The sequence below is a fragment of the Heloderma suspectum genome, chromosome 1 (genome assembly GCF_057233095.1).
Source record: "Heloderma suspectum isolate Gila_16-S chromosome 1, 16-S_ref, whole genome shotgun sequence".
NCBI lineage: Eukaryota > Metazoa > Chordata > Lepidosauria > Squamata > Helodermatidae > Heloderma > Heloderma suspectum.
In genome coordinates this window covers 135,039,451-135,061,776 of record NC_139458.1, presented here as the reverse complement: position 1 = coordinate 135,061,776, position 22,326 = coordinate 135,039,451, and positions in this window count along the sequence as shown.

Sequence of the window (22,326 nt, the reverse complement as noted above, 5' to 3'; positions counted from 1 at the left end):
AATTAAGAGAGAGAGGTGGGGTTAATTTTTAGTTGTAGGGGCATGCATTCAAATACACCACGAGTGTGTGAGTGCACAGCCTCTTAACATGAAAATCAAGGGAAGATAGAGAGTGGTGCAAGCAAGCAGGGGAAGGACTTGTGATGTGCGTTGCAGCAGGGTCATAAGCACCTTGCAGGGGTGTCTGTGATCCTGCCCCAGCAAACCCTTCTGCTGTGGAGGAATCAGCTCCAAGATTTTGCTGAGACAGTCTTTACTCAGTTAAAATGTCCAGTGAAGTCATTAGCTACTGATAATAATGAAGGCATCCCCAGTTCCTACTCCTACACAAGCATTGCCCTGATTGCATGATCTTCCTCATCCCAGGTGACTAAAGGCAAAGCTACTTCTGGACAGTTACCAAGCAGCGGATGGTCATGGAGTTCCTTCGAGCTGCCCTGCGCACCTGGTCCCCACAGTCATGACCTGTCCTGCAGGCAGCTCTGGCCATGTCTGGTCTAAGGCAGCCTGGCTAGTGTTCTTTCATCTGCTTTTCCATCCCGTGAGATAGATGGACTGACCTTAAGACAACTTGGATTGCTCTTACGAGGGAATCACCTTTCCCTGGTACCAGGTCTGCCAGTGTTAAAGCTGCTTCTGTAGCTGAACCTCTGTTTAATAAATTAGCCTAAAGACAGCCCTAATTCTTCAGAAGAATTCGAAAGTGAATAATTAGAGCAGAGAAGTGTGTGGATACTAGCTGAGCAACTCTTTTGATCTCTCCCACTCCTTGGAAACCTTTTTTCTTTGGTGAAACCAGCGTTAAGCAATTTAGTAAGGAAATTCAAGTGGGTGATGCGTACTGAAGAAAGTCAACAACAAATGAGAGGCTGACAAGCGTTCTCTCCTAGGGAAGGGGAAGCTGTGCTATTGTAGCACTTTTAGTATGCTCTTCGGGTGCAGGGATGAGTAGGAATGCCATGGAAAGCAATCCTGGGAAAAGGTAGTCCAGCTTCCTTGATACATCAGGACAATGGTGGAGAATGCTTTGCAGAGAAGGGTGTAATATAACATTACACTGATGCTGTTCTGGAGAAAACTTTGCAGGCAATGCATTTTTAAAGAATGCTACTGTGGCAGCAATCCCTCTTCGTCCTGTCTCTTTCCCCACCCCCACCCCTGCCCCTCCTCATATTGTACTTATGCAGCACTGGGAAAGAGGCTGTAGGGTTGGGCTGCAACTCCAGTCACCCCCAGGCAGCATGAACAATGATCAGGGATGATGGGACGTAGTCATCCAACCACACCTGGAGGGCCACAGGTTGCCCACTCCTGTAGGGGGTAGTATTATGTGACAACTGTATTCATAGAATCATAGAATAGTAGGGTTGGAAGGGGCATACAAGGCCATCGAGTCCAACCCCCTGCTCAATGCAGGAATCCAAGTCAGAGCATCCCTGACAGATGGCTGTCCAGCCTCGTCTTGAACGCCTCCAGTGTGCGAGAGCCCACCACCTCCCTAGGTAACTGGTTCCATTGCCATATTGCTCTAACAGTCAGGAAGTTTTTCCTGATGTTCAGCTGGAATCTGGCTTCCTGTAACTTGAGCCCATTATTCCGTGTCCTGCACCCTGGGATGATCAAGAAGAGATCCTGGCCTTCCTCTCTGTGACAACCTTTCAAGTACTTGAAGAGTGCTATCATATCTCCCCTCAGTCTTCTCTTCTCAAGGCTAAACAGGCCCAGTTCTTTCAGTCTCTCTTCATAGGGCTTTGTTTCCAGTTCCCTGATCATCTTTGTTACCCTCCTCTGAACCCTCTCCAGTTTGTCTGCATCCTTCTTAAAGTGTGGTGCCCAGAACTGGACACAGTACTCCAGATGAGGCCTAACCAGTGCTGAGTAGAGGGGAACTAGTTCTTCCCGGGATTTGGAAGCTATGCTTCTATTAATGCAGCCCAAAAGAGCATTTGCCTTTTTTGCAGCCACATCACATTGTTGGCTCATATCCCACTTGTGATCGACAACAATTCCAAGATTCTTCTCACTTGTAGTGTTGTTGAGCCACGTATCCCCCATCTTGTAACTGTGCATTTGGTTTCTTTTTCCTAGGTGCAGAACTTGGCATTCATCCCTATTCAATGTCATTCTGTTGTTTTCTGCCCAGCGCTCCAGTCTATCTAGATCACTTTGAATTTTGTTTCTGTCTTCCAAAGTATTAGCTATCCCGCCCAATTTGGTGTCATCTGCAAATTTGATCAGCATTCCCTGCACCTCCTCCTCCAAGTCATTCATAAAAATGTTGAAGAGCACTGGGCCCAGGACAGAGCCCTGTGGTACCCCACTCGTTACCTCTCCCCAGTTTGAGAAGATCCCATTGATAAGCACTCTTTGAGTCCGATTCTGTAGCCAACTGTGGATCCACTGGATCGTTGCTTCATCTAGCCCACTTTGAGCTAGTTTGCTCATCAGGATATCATGGGGCACTTTGTCGAAAGCTTTGCTGAAGTCGAGGTATATGATGTCTACAGCATTCCCACGGTCCACAAGGGAGGTTACTTGATCAAAAAATGAGATCAGATTCATCTGGCAGGACTTGTTTTTGACAAATCCAAAAACAAGTCCTGTTTTCTTCCGTTTGTATTGTGCTCTGCACACAGAAGAACCCAGGTGTAAGTAGAAGTGGCTGAATAAAGCAGATTGAAAGAAAGTGAAAGGCTTGGCAAACTTTACTGAGATATAAACAGATAGGCTGAACAAAACTGTAACAATAAAGCTGCTGTAAATAAGTTTACAGGCAAAATCCCCTAGCTAAGTAGCAGAGCAAAACAAGCCAGGCATCTAACAGAATGAAACCACCATGACTGCAGAACATACTGAACATACTACTCCTTTTGTATAAAATAAATTTATTTGACTCCACCAGGGTGTATATGTGAAATTAGGGGTGGTGGTGCCCCAATCTGCATGGCAAGGAGCCCATGATGTCATCCTGTTTTATTTCTACAACAACTCCGTGAGGTAGGTTAGGCTAAGGTCACCTAGGCAGTGTTAGGTCTGAGTGGGGACTCAAAACATGGGTCTCCCCATTCCAAGATCATGTCACAACACATTGTGTCACATTGACTCTCCACTAGGTACCAGGTGAGTAAATGAAAGCTGCTGCTCAGAGATTAAGATTTCTTCTACCAGAATCAACCAATGAACCAGCAAGGTCCCTTTGGTAGGCAGAGGCTGCCCAGTAGGTTAGCTGCCGCTGCCACGTGAAAGCTGCTCTTTCTCAGCTCCAACTCCCCATTATTCCAGTGAATCACATTGCCCATCCCACTTTAATCAGCTTCCCCTTTCCTCGCCTGGCAAAATATTTGTTGTCAGCCAGCAGTGTTTTGGCAATGACAGCCCTGTGAATAGATGCCTGTGGGGTTGCGAGAGGCTTGGGGTGGGTGGAGGCGGGACTTTCCCCCTCCACAACCTCCTCTCTGACAGGACAGATTATATGCTTCCTGCTCACTTTAGGTAGTGAGAAGCTTGTGACAAAGGTAATTAGCCCCATTCCCTCCGCCTGCCAAGCTGCTCTTAAGAACTGGAAAGTGCTATTTCACCGTGAAGATTTCCCACGCACCACAGAAGCGACAATAAAGTGAGGACCTAGCAGGAGCAGGCCGTCCTACACAACCACATTTTCCCTACAGGACTTCCACTGAGCTGGAGGAGGGTTCCTCAGGTAAGAGGCAACAGCAGATGGAGGAGTCACAGATAGATTCATTCCCTGGATTTCAGTGGAGGATGGTGGCTCCAATCTCAGTGGGACAATGAATCCGCTGGGAGTTTCAGTCAGCTATCCAAGGTGTTGGATAAATCCTTTAGCGTTCTGACTGAAACCCGGAGTGGATTCACCACCCCACAGAGATCAGAGCCACCAGCCTCCACTGCTAAATTTGCAATAGTTTCTCTCATAGTTCCACTTCAGTCGGGTACCAGCTTTTTCCAGCTATTGTTAAGGGTACGATCCTATGTATGTTTAGATAGAAAAAAGTCCTGCAACTACCAGCATGCCCCAACCAGCTATGCTGGGAGTTGTAGGGCTTTTATTTGTCTGAACATGAATAGGATTGTACCCTAAAGAGCCCATTCCCTTTCCAGTAAATCTTAGTCACCTACTTTTGACAATCAGAGATAATTCAGATGAAGTAGTCATAGCAATATTTCCCTGACCAAACACCCCTTTTTCTGAACTTAGAAGTCCCTCCTTTATCACTCCTAAACCCTTAATCCTAAACCCATGATCTGTGTCAGAAGCAGGGCCAACAAAACTAGCTCAGGTAGAGTAATATTTCCATTTATTCCCATGATGGTTCTAAATATCTGTAAACATATGACGGCTGTTTTTACAATCAATCAGCTTAAACAATCATTTCACATTTCCTGCACTTGTGATTCAAAATGAACATAGGAAGCTGCCTCATACTGAGTCACACCATGGGTCCACCTAGCCCAGTATTGTTGACACTGACTGGCAGCAGCAATCCAGGGCTCCAGGCAGGAGTTTCTCCTACCCCTATCTGGAGTTGCCGGGGACTGAACATGGGACTTTCTGCATGCAAAGCAGGTGCTCTACCACTAAGTTACAGCCCCTCCCTGCATTGCTTTCATTAGAATTTGAAACAATCTCTCTTCTATTTTCCTATCCTGCATGTATATAAGACCCCTTCATGGATCACTGCCTTGTTGTGGCGAAGGGGCTTGCGTAACTCAGTGAAGCCATAAGCTATGCCGTGCAGGGCCACCCAAGATGGACAGGTCATGGCAGAGAGTTCTGACAAAATGTGGTCCACTGGAGAAGGAAATGGCAACCCACTCCAGTATTCTTGCCAAGAAAACCCCATGGAACGTATCACAAGGCTAAAAGATATGATGCCGGAAGATGAGCCCCTCAGGTCGGAAGGTGTCCAATATGCTACTGGGGAAGAGCAGAGGGTATTTCCAAGTAGCGCCAGAAAGAGTGAAGCAGCTGGGCCAAACCCAAAAGGACACTCAGCTGTGGATGTGTCTGGCGGTGAAAAGAAAATCCGATGCTGTAAAGAACAATATTGTTTAGGAACCTGGAATGTCAGATCAATGAATCAAGGTAAGCTGGAGGTGGTCAAACATGAGATGGCAAGATTGAACATCGACATCTTGGGAATCAGCGAACTCAAATGGACAGGCATGGGCGAATTTAATTCAGGTGACCATCATATCTACTATTGTGGGCAAGAATCCCTTAGAAGAAATGGAGTAGCACTCATAGTCAACAAAAGGGTGGGAAAAGCAGTACTGGGGTACAATCTTAAAAATGATAGAATGATCTCAGTACGAATCCAAGGCAAACCATTCAACATCACAGTAATTCAAGTCTATGCCCCAACCACTGAGGCCGAAGAAGCTGAGGTTGATGGGTTCTATGAAGACCTACAACACCTTCTAGAACTAACACCAAAAAAAGATGTCCTCTTCATCATAGGGGATTGGAATGCTAAAGTAGGAAGTCAAGAAATCACCGGGATAACAGGCAGGCATGGCCTTGGTGTACAAAATGAAGCAGGACAAAAGCTAATAGAGTTTTGCCAAGAGAACATGCTGATCATAGCAAACACTCTTTTCCAACAGCACAAGAGGCGACTCTACACATGGACGTCACCAGATGGTCAATATCGAAATCAGATTGATTATGTCCTTTGCAGCCAAAGATGGAGAAGCTCCATACAGTCAGTAAAAACAAGACCTGGAGCTGACTGTGGCTCAGATCATGAGCTGCTTCTTGCAAAATTTCGGCTTAAATTGAAGAACGTCGGGAAAACCACTAAACCGTTCAGGTATGACCTAAATCATATCCCTGATGAATATACAGTGGAGGTGAGGAATAGATTTCAGGGATTAGACCTGATAGACAGAGTGCCTGAGGAACTATGGACGGAGGTCCGTAACATTGTTCAGGAGGCAGCAACTCAATCCATCCCAAAGAAAAAGAAATGCAAGAAAGCCAAGTGGCTGTCTGATGAGGCTTTACAAGTAGCTGAGGAAAGAAGGGAAGCGAAAAGCAAGGGAGAAAGGGGAAGATATACCCAACTGAATGCAGAGTTCCAGAGAATAGCAAGGAGAGACAAGAAGGCCTTCTTAAATGAACAATGCAAAGAAATCGAGGAAAACAACAGAATGGGAAAGACTAGAGATCTCTTCAAGAAAATCGGAGATCTCAAGGGAACGTTTTGTGCAAAGACGGGCATGATAAAGGACAAAGAAGGCAGGGACCTAACAGAAGCAGATGAGATTAAGAAGAGGTGGCAAGAATACACAGAAGAACTATACAGGAAAGATCTGAATGTCCCTGATAGCCATGATAGTGCGCTCACTGAACTTGAGCCGGACATCCTCGAGAGTGAAGTCAAGTGGGCCTTAGGAAGCATTAGTAACAACAAAGCTAGCGGAGATGACAGTATTCCAGCTGAGCTATTTAAAATCCTAAAAGATGATGCTGTTAAAGTGCTGCATTCAATATGCCAACAAATCTGGAACACTCAACAGTGGCCACAAGACTGGAAAAGGTCAGTTTACATTCCAATTCCAAAGAAGGGCAACGCCAAAGAGTGTTCAAACTACCGCACCATTGCGCTCATTTCACATGCCAGCAAGGTGATGCTCAAAATCCTACAAGCTAGGCTTCAGCAGTATGCGAACCGAGAACTACCGGAAGTACAAGCTGGGTTTCGAAGAGGCAGAGGAACTAGAGATCAAATCGCCAACATTCGCTGGATCATGGAGAAAGCAAGAGAATTCCAGAAAAATGTCTATTTCTGCTTCATTGACTACGCTAAAGCCTTTGATTGTGTGGATCACAACAAACTGTGGCAAATTCTTAAAGTGATGGGAGTACCAGACCACCTTACCTGTCTCCTGAGAAACCTGTACGAGGGTCAAGAAGCAACAGTAAGAACCAGACATGGAACAACCGATTGGTTAAAAACTGGGAAAGGAGTACGACAAGGCTGCATATTGTCACCCTGCTTATTTAACTTATATGCAGAGTACATCATGAGAAATGCCGGGTTGGATGAATCAGAGGTCGGAATTAAGATTGCTGGGAGAATTATCAACAACCTCCGATATGCAGACGATACCACCCTAATGGCAGAAAGCGAAGAGGATCTCAAGAGCCTCTTGTTGAGGGTGAAAGAGGAGAGTGCAAAAGCTGGTTTGAAACTCAACATTAAAAAAACGAAGATCATGGCATCTGGCCCCATCACTTCCTGGCATATAGAAGGGGAAGAAATGGAAGCAGTGACAGATTTTACTTTCTTGGGCTCCAAGATCACCGCAGACGGTGACTGTAGCCATGAAATTAAAAGACGCTTGCTCCTTGGGAGGAAAGCTATGGCCAACCTAGACAGCATAGTAAGAAGCAGAGACATCACCTTGCCGACAAAGGTCCGTCTAATCAAAGCTATGGTTTTCCCAGTAGTAATGTATGGCTGTGAGAGCTGGACTATAAGGAAGGCTGAGCGCCGAAGAATGGATGCTTTCGAACTGTGGTGCTGGAGAAGACTCTTACGAGTCCCCTGGACTGCAAGGAGGTCAAATCAGTCCATCCTAAAGGAAATCAACCCTGAGTGCTCATTGGAAGGACAGATACTGAAGCTGAAGCTCCAATATTTTGGCCACCTAATGCGAAGAGAAAACTCCCTGGAAAAGACCCTGATGCTGGGAAAGACTGAAGGCAAAAGGAGAAGGGGACGGCAGAGGATGAGATGGCTAGATAGCATCACGGATGCAATGAATATGAACTTGAGCACGCTCCGGAAGAGAGCGCAGGACAGGAAGGCCTGGCATGCTATGGTCCATGGGGTCACGAAGAGTCGGACATGACTGAACAACAACAACAACAATGTATATAAGAACATAAGAAGAGCTGTGCTGGTTCAGACCAAAGGCCTATGTAGTCCAGCATTCTGTTTCCACAGTGGCAACCCAAATGTCTGTGGAAGCCCACAAGCCGGATATGAGTGCTGGGGAAAACGTCTGCTTGTTTCCCCCAGCAACTGGTATTGAAAGGCATACTGCACGGCACACCTCAAGCTACATGGTATTCTTAGCATTGTGAAAACACCATTCACGGTTGCAGTCTTGTACCTGATTTTGCCATCTTAAACCAACAGACTCAAATGGGACTAAGGGCTCCTTCACACGGATCTTTTATCCTGAGATTGAGATTGCTCCTTCATGGAAATTTGCGGGATCTTTACACGATGCCGTGGCCTTGTCATGACCCTCCAGGGTGTCTCTTGCACTAAATGCCCTTTGTTTCATTTTTTAAACAGATCGCAGATAATGAGCTACCAAATTCCCCCCCCCCCCCCGTTGTGTTCCGCTTCAGTTCCCTCCCTGAAAAGAGGAAAAGCGGCAAGAAGAGGAGCGGGATCAATGAAAGATAATGGAAGACTCAGATACGGGGAGAAGGAGCGGGAAAGGAAGAGGGTGAAATAGGGAGGAGTTGTGATCCTGCATTTAAAACGGAAGCAGAAAGCCCCTTTTTAAATGCAGGATTTTAGGCTGGTGTAGAGATGCCCTAAGTATGATTAACTTACAGACACAGGACTAACGGCACAACATGTCTACTCACAACATGTCTGCTGAGCACAGTGGGGCTTACCCCCAGGTAAGTGGGTATAGGATTGCAGCCTAAAAGACGTCATAGTGTCATACATTAAAGATGAAGTGATAGGTGTGTGTTTTTCTTACCGTGCTGATGTAGATTGGTGTAGAAGTATGGAAGGTTTCACATTACGAAGAACTGTTAAGCAAGAAACTCCAGTGACTGGTCTGATCCAGCATGGCTCTTATGTTCTTATTGGGTTCTCTTTTTGCAAGTTAGGCTTGTCAGTGTCTGCTTTTGTGCCTGGGATTCTCTGCTTTCTGTGCTCAACGGTCCCTTCTTGTTAGAGCAATCTTGCACAACTTGTGACCCATCAAGCCAAATGAAGTTCCTCTGCCATGGGTGGCAAGTGTCAGGCAACAATCCATGAGTGGTGGGTTGCATTTGGCTGATGGGTCACACAGTTTGTGCAGGCCTGTGCTGGGGGCAGAACTCTAGCTGCTGTCATGCCATCTCCTTGCTCTTCTGGATCTGTAGGATTTACTTATTTATTAATAAGTATTTTTTTAACCTTCTCCTTAGTCAAAAGGGCTCCCAGAGCAGCTTACAAACAATCAGCTAAACAAGACAGTCCTTGCCCATAGGCTTACAATTTAAAGACACAACACACAAGGAAGCAAGGATGGGGAGGGAAGAGGAAAAAATGAACTAGTCTTTCAGTGGGGCTGGTGGAATGGCTCTGCTTCCCCTCTCATCTCCCTCTGCAACCACCTGCTGGAATGGCTGGTAGAACTATGCCACTAGTAGACTCCCTGCCATTTATTTATTTATTGCATTTATACCCCGCCTTTCTCCCTCTCGCAAGGAACTCAAGGCGGCTTACATTATCCTCCTCCTCACCGTTGTATCCTCACAACAACAACCCTGTGAGGTAGGTTGGGCTGAGAGTCTGTGACTGGCCCAAAGTCACCCAGTGAGCTTCCATGGCCAAGTGGGGACTAGAACCCAGATCTCCCGGCTCCCAGTCCGTCACTCTCACCACTAATCCAGACTTCTTCCCATTCTTGTTTTTTTGTTTTTTTGGTTTTTTTTGTTCCCTTGCTTCTAAGGATCCATTCCAAAGGATCTATCCTTGTACTTGTAACAGGATAAGATGAACTTCTTCTGAACTGAATTCTAAGCCACTGAGCTGTGGAATTCTCCAGTAGAACATTTAGGAAATCCAGGGGCCCAATAGGGCTACCTTGCCACACACCTTGCCTTGTACTCTCAACCAGTTCCATAAAAATGAATATATATATATATATATATATATATATATATGAAAAACAACTGCCAACCTTCTCAAACTGTAGTTATCAGCTAATACCTGTCATAACTTAGTTATTCCATAAGTACTGTCTTCTGTCAATCTATTATCTGTCCTCAGTTCATTGCCAGATTGTTTCATTGGATGACCTGGAGTTCTGCTATTATGAGATAGGGAGAGGATTCTCTCTGTATCCCTTCTTACTCATCTTTTTTTCTCATCCTTGATTTTTGTGTGTCCTTTTCTATACCCTCCCTGGCTCTCCTTTTTGATATGGGGTGACCAGAACTATGTGCAGTATTCCAAATGCAGTTGCACCATGGATTTATATGAATGGTCTCATTTCAATACTGGCCATTCTAATTTCAATCCATTTCCTAAGAATCCCTAACATTAAACTTGCCTTTTCCACTGGGAGAGTTTGGATGATCATATCCTGGCTTAAACCAATATACAAATGAGTATTTTGGCCATACACACAGCCCTTTTGCTCCTCTTGGTGGGAGAAAACAAACCAGGGAATCTTCAGTTAACTGTCTGAACCAGGAAACTATAGCTAATAGCTTCAGAAGAAGGCAGGAAATTAAACCAACTTCAAAACATGGATTAATATCCTGGCTTGTTCAGAAGCTCTTAACCATTGTTTCCCAGTTTGGACTAAAAGGGAAACTATAGTTAATAGAAGACTTCCTGGTTTCTTCAATTATTTGCATGAAAGGAGGAGCAAAGGGCCTGTGAGCATGGCCAAAACATTCATATATGTTTCAATTTATTAAGCCAAGATATGATTGGTTACTGTCGAGCTAATGTTTTCATTTGAGCTAACCACCATTGGTTGGATCCAAATTGGTCATACATAGAGTAGACCCATTAATGGGACAGGTTAATCATCTTGGATAGCTGCTTCAGAGTTCTGACTGGTTCTGACGGAAACCCAGAGCTGACTCACCACCCCACTGACATCAGAGTCACCAGCCTCCACTGCTACAAGCATCTGCTTAGCCCAGTCTTCCTCAAACTGGTGCCCTCCAGATGTGTTGGATTGTAACTCCCATCCTTTCCAGGTAGCATGCAGCATGGCCGGCTGGGAATGATGGGAGTTGTAGTTGCTGGCACCTGCCACCACATCTGGCGGGTGCCAGCTTGGGAAATGCTGGACTAGCTACTGTTTGAAACAGGTTGTAGGATTCGATGGACCCTGGGTGTGATCCAGCATGACTCTTCTTATGCTTTAGTCAACAATGGGCCTCATTCCAGGACTGGCAAGTAAGACAGGGATGTTTGGCCTGACACAGGCTGAGAAACAGGGCTGACCCGCAAGCAAGGAATGAAGGGTTAGAAGACACTCGTTTCTTCAGTTATTTTGGCAGCCTGTTCATTTTTACCTTAAGAAATGGTCAGTTGATAAGTCTGTTTTTAATTTCCTATCATAATTCCCATAAGATTAGAACATAAGAAGAGCTCTGCTGGCTCAGAACAAAGGCCTGTCTGGTCCAGTATTCTGTCCTCACAGTGGCCAAACAGGTGCCTCATGAAGAGGAAGCCCAAAAATAGGATATGAGCCCAACAGCATCTTCCCACTAGTCTTTGCCATAAGTTGGCATGCAGAGATGTGCTGCCTCTAAGACTACTGCAGATAATCTTTAGCTGTCATGGCTGGTAGCCACTGATAGTCTTATCCTCCATGAATTTGTGTAGCCCTCTTTTAGAGCTGTCCAAGTTGGTGGCCATCACTTCATCTTAGGGTGGCCACTTACGAATCACCCCCAAAGAGGACAACATTTGCATACAATTTCCATATGCTAATATATATGCATAGCGGCAAATTTCGAAAGAATTGTTATAATGTAAATGGAAATAGGGTAAATCTCACCATAGTGTGGAAGACTCTGACCAGGTCACCTGCGTGCCTGCCCGTTCAGCCTGCTGTCCTGCTGCTAACTAATGATGCGCAGCAGTTCTTTAAACCAGAATTGGACTGAACCAAAGAAAGAAAGAAAGAAAGAAAGAAAGAACACCTTCAAATGGAGGACACTCCTCTGGTAGCCCTTCAGATATAAGACTGTCCTCTGTAAAAGGAGCCGATGTACAACTTGTGGTAGTGAATTCCATAGTTTAACTTAAATGTAAAATCTAACCTTACATTTGTAAACAGCTGAAGCTGGACTCTTTCGGAATGAATCCATAATTAAGCTGGCACATTCAATTTGCGGCAGAGAGGTGGAGACAGTTTCCATCTCACAGCTTAGGCCGGTTGTCTTCAGTTAAATTCTCAAGTGATCTAACCCATACGCTGCCCCGTGTGCTGCTGGTAGGGGTGGCTGGGCATGGACACACAGGTGTCCATGCATTGTATTATAAAGGGAAATGGGGTCAGGAGGACCCAACAAGAACAGCAGAAAAAGGTGCAGCAGGGATTATGGTAATGGGAGAGAAAGGCGGTAGCTTGAAGGACTGGTGGGCCTTCTTTTCTTCCACCTAAGAGACTGGGCTACTGACTTCCTATAGTAATCCAGTTTGTGGACAACTGTAACTCTCCCATTTCTGAATTAATGTTAATGATACAGTGCGTGTGTTGATCTCTATATGTGAACAGCTGGGTGTATTTTGCTTTCCTTGGTCTAAGCAAACAAAGAAACCGTTAGGAGAAATACTCTTCCCAGAGCATGGCAAACACTCCTAATTTGATCAGAAGAGAATAATGTTTCAAGATGGGCTTTTTTCCCAACTAATCTTGAGAGGTGCAGCCTCTTTCTGGCATTCAACACAGCAATTGTTTTAACGGCCCTTCACTTAAAATCACCGGCTCAGAGAGCTGGAAGGAACTTGAAGATGGCCAAGTTCCAATTTTTCCTTCTGGATGTCTGCACAGAGCAGGTAAAAAGTGTTTCTGCACAAAGCCTGTAATTGTAAGAAATGTATGTGGAATTTTTCTGGTGTCAAATGTTTTTCACTCCTTGTACAGGTAGAGGTCTCAGGAACAGGAAATATCTTAAAGCAAGAAACAAGTTTGAAAATCCTTGGGACAAAAGGACTAATACTACATCAGGCTGGAAAAAATATTTGGCGGAGCTGGAGGCTTTCTATGACTGAAGAGCTACAAGATGTTATTTTTAAAACCAAGATCATTTAACAATTATCAATTGGCTCCCCTTCTACTTCTCAGCTGTCTTTATTCTACCCCTTCACATGGACTAGAAACACACACAAACACACTTGTTGATTTCTACTCTACATTTTGTATAGCTAGCAATTATTTGAACCATTCTGAGGGAAATGGTAGTTGCTAATGTGTATGTAGGGGCTGCGGTGGCTTAGTGGTTAAGATGCTGAACTGCAGACTGGAAGGTCAGCAGGACAGCAGTTCGAGTGCCGTGTGATGGAATGAGCTCCCGTCTTCAGTCCCAGCTCCTGCCAACCTAGCAGTTCGAAAGCAAGAAATTGCAGGTAGATAAATAGGTACCACTTCGGTGGGAAAGGTAACAGCGTTCCGTGCACCTCGGTGTTCAGTCATGCTGGCCACATGACCACGGAAGCGTCTTTGGACAGCGCTGGCTCTTCGGCTTAGAAATGGAGATGAGCACCAACCCCTAGAGTCGGACACGACTGGCCGGGGACACCTTTACCTTTTAATGTGTATGTATTAATTTATTTTAAATAATGCATAGTGAAAATAGATTATATTACCGTATTTTATACCCCATCCTCAATGTAATATGTCCATTTGCTATAGAAAATATTTCGTACCTTACTGTCATAGTCAAAGCTGATACTAAATGCTTCCCCCAATGGGAGTTGAAGCTGGGCTGTACTGGCAAGAGCATTGCTAGACTGTTCCACCTATGGGCTTGCTTAGAGTAGATTCTCCATGTACATTTCCAGCAGGAATTTAGAAGGGCGGGGGCCACTTAAGCATTTCTAAACAGGGGAAATGCATCTCTAAAAAAATAGGACAAAAGAGGATGCTGATTTGCATAACATTTGTAGTTGCAAATGTTTGTATGTTGTTGTTCAGTCATTCAGTCGTGTCCAACTCTTCGTGACCCCATGGACCATAGCATGCCAGGCCTTCCTGTCCTCCGCTCTCTCCTGGAGTGTGCTCAAGTTCATAAATGTTTGTAAGCATAGATGGAAATGTAGGAATAATTACTATAATTTCAATAGAAATATATCGCATCATAGCAAGGAAGGCAGTAACCAGGTGATTTGTGGGCCTGCTCAGTCTGTCGTCCAGGTGCTAACTGCTGATGGGTAATTTCAAGGCCCCTCCTCTCCCTTCTGATGGTTCTTTCTCTTTAAACCAGACTTGGACCTGGCAGCCCTTCAAATAGCAGATGGCTTCAAATACAGGACTGTCCTCTATGAAGTAGGACACATGGCCACCTTAAGAGGATGTATATGTGAGATTATCCCAGGAAATGTTTAATAGATATTCCATTTTAATTAGTGGGGTGGTGGTAAGGTAATCAACTGGGTTGACAGTTAAATGCACACATCATCATTGTTAATTTTTATCTAGTTTAGATCTGGTATGTTACTGTAACAAGGGATAAAAAAGCATGTTAAAGGTGGTCACTTTTTCTAACAATGAGTGGTAGCCTTTGTTTATTGATTTGCAATTTCCTCCATTATCTCAAAAAACCACTTCTATTGAGGTTTGAGCAGGCTGCACATTTATTTACATTTAATTGTTTATTTCATCAATTAATTGGCTAAAAGGTAGATGATTAAGCAAAAAATTAGGGCTGACAGCCCTAATCCATCTATCCATGCTCTTACTTTCTCATTAGGGGGGCTTTGGCAGGGTGCCCTCGGATGGGGCCCCAGTGGCTGAAGCTGGGGCCACCATAATGGTTTTCCCAAAATGCAAAGTCCTGGAAGTTTCTGTCATTCCACAGTACTATTGTGGGGGGGCAGGGTAGTCTGCTGCCACAAAAACATGGCAGCCAGCCAGAATGTCCCTCATGTTTTTGTAGTGGTGACCTTTCTTTTCTTTTACCCACAATACCACTGACTTACAGAACTTCTGGGGCATTACGTTTTGGGCAAGCTAAGCTGACAGATACAACTGTGGCTGCCAGAGGCCCATATCAGAGGCCCTAGGCATCACACTTAGTGGTGTGTCCTAGAAGGCACTACCATAGGCCAGGGGCTCCAGCAGCTGCCCAAGAATGCCAGGTGCTGCTGCTGTCCCTGTCGGTGCTTATCTATAAAGCCCTACATGGCACCTAACCTTGTTTTTAATAATTTTAATATGGTGTTTTAATCTTTTATATTTTTTACTATTGTACTTCTTGTGTTCACCGCTCTGGAATCTGTTTGGATGGGGAGCGGTATACAAATATTGTTAAATAAATAAATAAAGGACCTCCTACTCCCATATCAAACTGTCTGCACACTGAGATAATCTCACAATATTCTCTTCCAGGTGCCCCTGTTTTCAGAAGGGAGGAAAGGCGGGTTGCAGCCAGAGAGTGGGTGTTCTTAACTGCGACATCCTGTCTGTGGAACTGCCTCTGCAATTAAGATCTCCTGGTGTCTACTTTATTAGCTTTTAGGTGCCAGGCAAAACTTTAAAAATTCTCCCCACATTTTGAGCCTCGTGTGGCGCAGAGTGGTAGGCAGCAGTAATGCAACCGAAACTCTCCCCACAACCTGAGTTTGATCCCAGCGGAAGCTGGTTTTCAGGTAGCCGGCTCAGGTCGACTCAGCCCTCCATCCTTCCGAGGTCGGTAAATTGAGTACCCAGCTTGCTGGGGGAACGGTAGTTAGGACTGGGGAAGGCAATGGCAAACCACCTCACTATACAGTCTGCCAGGAAAACGCGGAGGAAATATGGCGTCCCTCTAGGGGTCAGTAATGACTCGGTGCTTGCACAAGAGGAACCTTTCCTCCCCCGCCCCCAGTTTAAATGTGTCAAGCATTTCAAGGGTTTCAAATACCATTGTAAACTCTGGATGCCACTGTTTTTAATATTGTTCTAGTGTATTTTTATATTACTGATTGGGTTTTATGGTTTAAAAATTCTGTAAACCTCCCTGGGATCAGTCGAAGAAGGGCAGCGGTATAGAAATCCCTAAAATAAAAAATGAACTCCCTCTGAAAAATGTTGCAAGTGTTAATCCAGTCACAGGCTTAAGGCAGGCAATTTGTATCGACATGATGTGTATTTGTTCATGTGCTGGGAGCGCAGGGCCAATAGGTGAGCAGGGCAGGGCAGTCAGAGGAGCATGGAGTGACAGCGCATCCTTTGCTTACATGAAATGTTTATTTCTCCTTTTGGTCACAGCCTGACGAAGCCAAACCACCTTTCTTGTCCGCTGCTGCCTTAGTCTTGGGAGCTGCAATGAGATACTGAGCCAGTTTACATATGGCTCAGTACAAGGCACTGTGGGTTAATTTCGCCCCCAGGGCTTGTCATTGCACATCAGCTGACAATTTTTAAAACACAAGCCACAGGGCTGGTAACAAGCTTCTTGTTACATGTTAACCCAGCCAGGGTGAATTGTTGGGATGGTTAACAAACCACCCACATCCTTAAAGCAGGCCATGGGTTCTGGGTGGTTTGTTAACCATCCCAACAACCTACCCATGCCAGGTGTGCAAGTAACAAGCCATGGTGCACCCCCGCCATGGCTTGCATTTTAAAAATGGCAGCTGATGCCACAACAGCAAGCCCTGGGGGCGAAATTAACTGATGGTGGCTTGTCGTTACATGTGAACTAGGTCACTGACTCAGTTTGCATGATCATAGGGTGGTTGTTAAGCCAGGGTGGCTTGTTAACTCCCCTGCCCATGCCTGTTGCATGCTGGGGGGATTAGCATAATTGCCCTCAGCAGTGTGGCTTGTTGTGTTGTGTGAACCTGGCCAGGGTGGCTTGTTGCTGTGGTTAACAACAAGCCACCCAGAACCCATGGGCTGTTGTAGTGATGCCTTGACATGTTGCAGGGGATGAGGCGGGGGGAAGCAGCTTTCTCTAACAAAACTGTAACAACCCTCATGGTGAAAACACAGCTTTGTAAGAAGATAAAGGAAGGGGAAGGGAGGATATCTAAAGTGCTGCCTCCCCGGAAGGACTGTGCCAACTTCTCTCTCCAAATGCCAACGTAACAGTGAGAAAATCCAGGGGTCGGCAGAAAACAAAAGCTCATGGTACATTGTACATATCATGCCAGCATTGAAAGGTCATGCATAGAATCAGAGAAGCACAGAATAGTAGGGTTGGATGGCACCTATAAGACCATCAAGTCCAACCCCCTGCTCAATGCAGAATGAAGCGAAGCCAGTGTGGAGTAGCGATTAGAGTGTTGAACTGGGACTGGGGAGACGCAGGTTCTAGTCCCCACTTGGCCATGAAGTTCACTGGGTGACTCTCAGCCAGTAACTGACTCTCAGTCTAACTGACCTCACAGGGCTGTTGTGAGGACAAAATGGAGAGGAGGAAGAGTATCATGTAAGCCGCCATGGGCTCCTTGGAGGAGAATACAGGATATAAATGTAGCTCAAAAAATAAAATAAGATAAGACTGGGAGCCTTCAAAAAGCAATTGAACTGTGTACTTGGCCCACTCTGCAAAGGGAGTTCATGAACAGAATCTTCCGTAGGTCCTCATCTTTCTCTCAATAGGTCAGCTGACACTCAGAAGATCCAAGCCCATCTCTGCTCAAAACGTATTCATTTGTAATGGCAAGTTCCTCAGGGCTTTACAAAACAAAAAATAGAGGGGGAGAGAGTGAGCAGTAGTTCTAGCTCACTTCATATTTAAAGGTACAGGAGCCCCTGTACCCACTCTATGAAACCTTCAGACAATGCCTCGTGCCCAGCAACATCTTCGATATGCTTCCTCTCTGCCGAGGCTGGAGTAACGACACCAGGGTTAACATAGTTTGGATAACATTTGTCACATGTGGGATTTTAGTGTGGGATTTTGTGTGTGTTTCTGCACATGTTTGGTTATTTGGGTTGCTAGATCTCTCCTCCTGGATGTGTAACAGCAGCGTGCTTGTACATTAATGCAAATGCACTGGGGGTGGGAAAGCAAGCCAGGTTAGGAGTGGTGGTGGGGAGTCCTGCAAACGGAGGTGGATGTTGAACAAGGATATGGTTGCAACTGTCCAAACATGACCGTTGTGATAGTTGATTCATTGGATTTCTGACCATACTGGTTTGGGTTGTGTGGTATGCTGAAGTAGGGAAATGTACGCAGCTCAGACTGGGGCAATGTTCAGCATAATAACACTAACCTGGAAAGACTAACCTGGAGCTTTTAAGAAGGCCTTGAGAACGTATTATTTTCCCGTGGCCTTCTGTTGATATTATTATTATTATTATTATTATTATTATTATTAAATTTATTAATCGCCCATCTGTCTGGTCACCCAGCCACTCTGGGCGATGTACAACACACCATAAAACAATTTAAAACAATAAAATTCTACCATAATTTTTTTTTAAAAATACCCTAACCCACCCCAAATGCCTGCCTGAACAACCATGTTTTTAATGCACGACGGAAGCTCATTAAAGAGGGGGCATGACGGAGTTCCCTAGGGAGGGAGTTCCACAGAGTGGGGGCCACCACAGAAAAGGCCCTCTCCCTTGTCCCCACCAGTCTAGCTGTCCTGGCTGATGGGACAGAGAGAAGGCCATCCGAGGCTGATCTTGTTAAGCGGCCTGTCTGGTGTTGCTGGAGGCGCTCCTTAAGATAGGCTGGGCCGGAACCATATAGGGTTTTAAAGGTCAAAACCAACACCTTGAATTTGGCCTGGAAAACAACTGGTAACCAGTGCAACTCCTTCAGCACTGGAGTGATGTGATCTCGCTGGCGGCTGCCTTTAATCAGGCAAGCCGCTGCGTTCTGTACCAGCTGCAGCTTCCGAACCGTCTTCAAGGGTAACCCCACGTAGAGCGCATTACAGTAGTCTAAACGAGAGGAGACCAGGGCATGTACTACTGATGGGAGCAGATGGTCGGGAAGGAAGGGGCGCAGCCGCCGTATCAGATGGAGTTGATACAGTGCTGTCCATGGACAGCTGGGAGTCCAAAATGACCCCCAGGCTGCGGACCTTGTCTTTCAAGGGTAGCCGTACCCCATTCAACACCAGGTCAACATCCCCCAGCCTCCTCTTGTCTCCCACCAAAAGTACCTCGGTCTTGTCAGGGTTCAGCTTCAGCTTCAGATATGACTACTATTGTTGCTGTTATGGCCATTATTGTTGTTGCTGGTTTTATTGTTGGCTTTTATTGTTGTCTTTATTGTTTTTATGTTGTATTGCTTTTAATATTTTAACTGTTTTAATGTATTTTATTGCTGTAAGTCACCTTGGGAGTGCTTCTGCCTTGAAAGGCGACCAAGAAATGTTTTAAATCAATCAATCAATCAATCTGATTCCCAGATGTTTTCATACAATCAAGAGAAGTCAAGAGATCATTACTGATGCTTCAAATCAACTGATGCATAGTAAACCAATAATTCAGGTGATGACATATGACAACTGTGTTGAGTCTTGCACTACTGTGCACTAGTCTCCATGGTAGACAAGGGAATTATGGGTCAGAGCAAGGAGATACAGTCCTCATAGGAGCATACTGTGCACACAACACGCGCACCCTCCCTGCCTACAACATGGTTGCTCTATTTTTCAGTTACTGCTTCCTGAACTTTAAGTTTAGCATAAATTCAGTCAATGTGGGAAATTTTCATGCAGACACCCCTCTAGGTTCCAGAGAAACCAGATGTTCATAATTTCCTGTCAAACTTTTTTGTCCCTCTCTAGCACCCTATTATGAAGGAAAGCCTGAAGCAATGGGTCAACTTAGAAAGGCTTCATTTAATTGGTGGATTGTTTAATGTCCCCAAAACTGTCCTACATGACGGCAAGAGGAGGAAGAGGAAGAGGAAGAGGAAGAAAGCAATAGGGAGAAACTGCCGCTTCCAGAATTGGAGCATCTGATCTGACCAAGTGGTAGGAGCAGTCTAAAAGCTCCCCCTGCTGGACATATTGGGGAACTTCTCAAGGAGTCATCTAAACCTTCAATTGCAGATGGTTGTCCACAAAGCAAAGCAAAGCAAATGATAACGTAATTTCCTGGATATTCTGACTGAATATCTGAAAAAGGCATCCATGTATTTTGCAGTGACTGAACAGATTCACCACAATTACTAGATTCAGTTGATATAGAAGAGGGATGTAAACCAGCATCCAGCACAACCAAATTAACTAATTGTTCGTAAGGAAGGCTTTGTGAATTCCATCATTCCACCCACATAAGTGCAGAATTTAGCACTGGGCACAGAATTCAGCCCCTTAAGAATTTCATTGTTTTCATCAGGTGTTTTTTAAAATCAAGTTTCTGGTCCTCATGGCTGGAAATGTGGCGGCAATGCCTGATGAACACTGATCTTGACAAACACAACGACTGATGAAGCCACATGAGAGCTGATCCTATGGCCCCACTATCTGCTACACCAGTGCTAACACTGGCTTAACACAGTGATCCCATGAACTCCAAGCTGCAAAACAGAAATCATAATAATACCAGGAGAAAGAAGAATTAACATTGTGGCACTCAAAGCCACCGCATAGTATCCCTGCCAACTCCACACCCTCTCTCCCCAATTCATGGCATTGTGCACTGACAATGCCCCCACAGTAGGACATCATGGAGGGAAGGCACCAACGAAAACATGGCAGTGCAATGATGACAGAACCTCAGTCCATACCTTCTTCCACACATAGTGCACAAGCATGGTGCCAGTAAGAGCCTCCCCTGGCTGTCAGAGGCTCATTAACTAGGAGGGCCACAAGAGGTAAGTTGGCAGTCAGAGAGAGAAATTGGTGCGTTCTGGTGTGTGGCCCTCCAGATGTTTTGGCTTACAACTCACATCAACCTTAGCCAGCATAGCCAATGGTGAGGGATCATGGGAGTTGTAGGGCAAAATATCTGAAGGCCACAAGGTGGCCACCCCTGGATTACATCATTGGTGACTGCCCGGGCCTTCTGAGCCTAGTAGAACAAATAACACCTTCTGGAATAATAAATTGGATGGGTGGATGTTAGGAAACATCCTGGTAAATCCAGACTCATACCTCAGTGGAACTGACAGGTTTTGCCCATCCCTACAAGCAGCGGAGGCTGGTGGTTCCAGTGTCATGGGGCGGTGAATCTGCTCTGGGTGTCAGTCAGAACTCTAAAGGAGCTATCCAAGGTGCTGAACGCTATCCCCCAAACAGGTTCAACACCTTGGATATCTCCTTTAGAGTTCTGACTGAAGCCCAGAGTGGATTCACTACCCCATGAATCGGAGCCACCAGCCCCCACTGCCGAAAAGCCTATCCCACAGTTAGAGAGAAGCAGTAGCCCTTGGGTAACGGCAGCAGGACTGATGTGAGAAGGCTTCTACACTGCACTGGCAATGAGAAATAAGACAACCAGCTTCTCTTGCTTTTCCTCTCATTCTCTCAGGTGCTTGATAGATGCTGGACCAGTGGTGCAGTGGAGGCGGGGTTGCACGGTCAAAGCACCAGGACTTTTTGATTAGGAGGGAGATTGATGTTACACACGCACGCACCAGGCTTCCCTGTTCCCTCTGAGCTTAGCTGCAATCCTCACAGTAGCTGGTGGGAACACGGGTTTTCTCAGCAACAATATATTAAGCAACAATATATTACTGTGAGCTAACCGTGTTTATTGCAAAGTATTTTGGGGTGGCTTGGTCTTGAATGGGTAGTTAAGACCCATTTGCTTCACAAAAGAACTGTCATGATGAGTATCTGCAGTTCGAAATTTGCCATGGCACCTCTGTGCAGGGCTGAAATAGTAGTCTAAAATAATGCGAACCACATCGCCAGTTCTGCACAATGAATTTGCATATTATGGAAATTAGGTCACCAAGGTTTGGGAGACTAGGCCCTAGCAACCCTGAGGAACCATGTCAGTTTTGTTGTTTTGCCCCTCTGGTGCATTCCTAGCTGACAATCAGCACTGCCCCTCCACTGGCAAAGGGTCTCTAGTTGTGCAAAAGGCGAGCCATGGTCTCATTCAACAACAGGGTGCTTCTTCTCTCTGTGTACTAGCAGTGACCCAAGCCTAGGCCTGGAGGAGACCCTTCTTATGCTGATTCATCTCCATATTCATGTTTTTGCCCCTGAGTCTGAATTTTTAATATATCTGATTAATGAAAGCAGATATTCAGCGTTTGATTTGATTATCCTCTGTTGAGTCCCATTGCATCTGACACCAAAACACACCCTGGCACAATCCATTTCCATAATGGGTACTTCTGTCTGTCAGCCATTCCGTACTTTCCACTCTGACCTTGTCTTCAGGAAAGAAGCTTGGCATGAAGAATCAGCCGTCTTGAATGTACGCTGTGAAAGCAAGAGAGTGCACTTAAATCTGGCCTCCTTG